The following is a 460-nucleotide window of genomic DNA, read 5'->3' on the forward strand; positions in this document are numbered from 1 at the left end:
CCCGCGTGTGTGTATATGTATATATATTTATTTATATACGTGCGAGTGTTCGCGCCGCGTCCCGCGATGGGCTGATGGGCAGCGGGAGCTCCGCGGGCCGCCCCCGGCCTCCCCGCACGGCTCCGCGGGGCCGCTCCGCATCAGCGCCGCGCTGCGCTCCGCCGCAGCTTTCGGCGAGGAGCAAAGAGAGGGGAGAGGCACAAAAGGGAAGGACGGAGGGAAAGTCCCTCCCACGCCCCCCTCCCCCAAGTTTATGATGGGGGTCCGGAGGAGTAGCTCTGCTCCGCAGCAACCGCTCGCCTGCTGAAAACTTGCTGCTCCGCTTTTTGGGTAAAGTTGATGCTTATTGTGTCTTTTCATTGTGCTTTTTTTAGGTTTTGTTGTTGGGTTGGTGCGGTTTTTTTTTTTGTCTTTCTTTTTCTTTCTTTCTTTCTTTTTTTTTTTTTTTTTTACACTATAC

General features: G+C 54.1%; 1 protein-coding gene across 2 annotated transcripts in view; it reads left to right on the forward strand.

The window, feature by feature from the left end:
- Positions 1–249: 249 nt before the first annotated feature.
- GLI2 (GLI family zinc finger 2) overlaps positions 250–460 on the forward strand; it is a 175,282-nt gene continuing 175,071 nt past the window's right edge. For both annotated transcript variants that reach the window (XM_042827228.1, XM_042827229.1), the window contains exon 1: positions 250–330. The gene's annotated coding sequence lies outside the window, so the exon portion shown is untranslated. The remainder of the gene's footprint in view (positions 331–460) is intronic.

Source organism: Centrocercus urophasianus, unplaced genomic scaffold (assembly GCF_019232065.1).
Source record: "Centrocercus urophasianus isolate 14NV4802_14NV808 unplaced genomic scaffold, USGS_Curo_1.0 seq_28, whole genome shotgun sequence".
Lineage (NCBI taxonomy): Eukaryota > Metazoa > Chordata > Aves > Galliformes > Phasianidae > Centrocercus > Centrocercus urophasianus.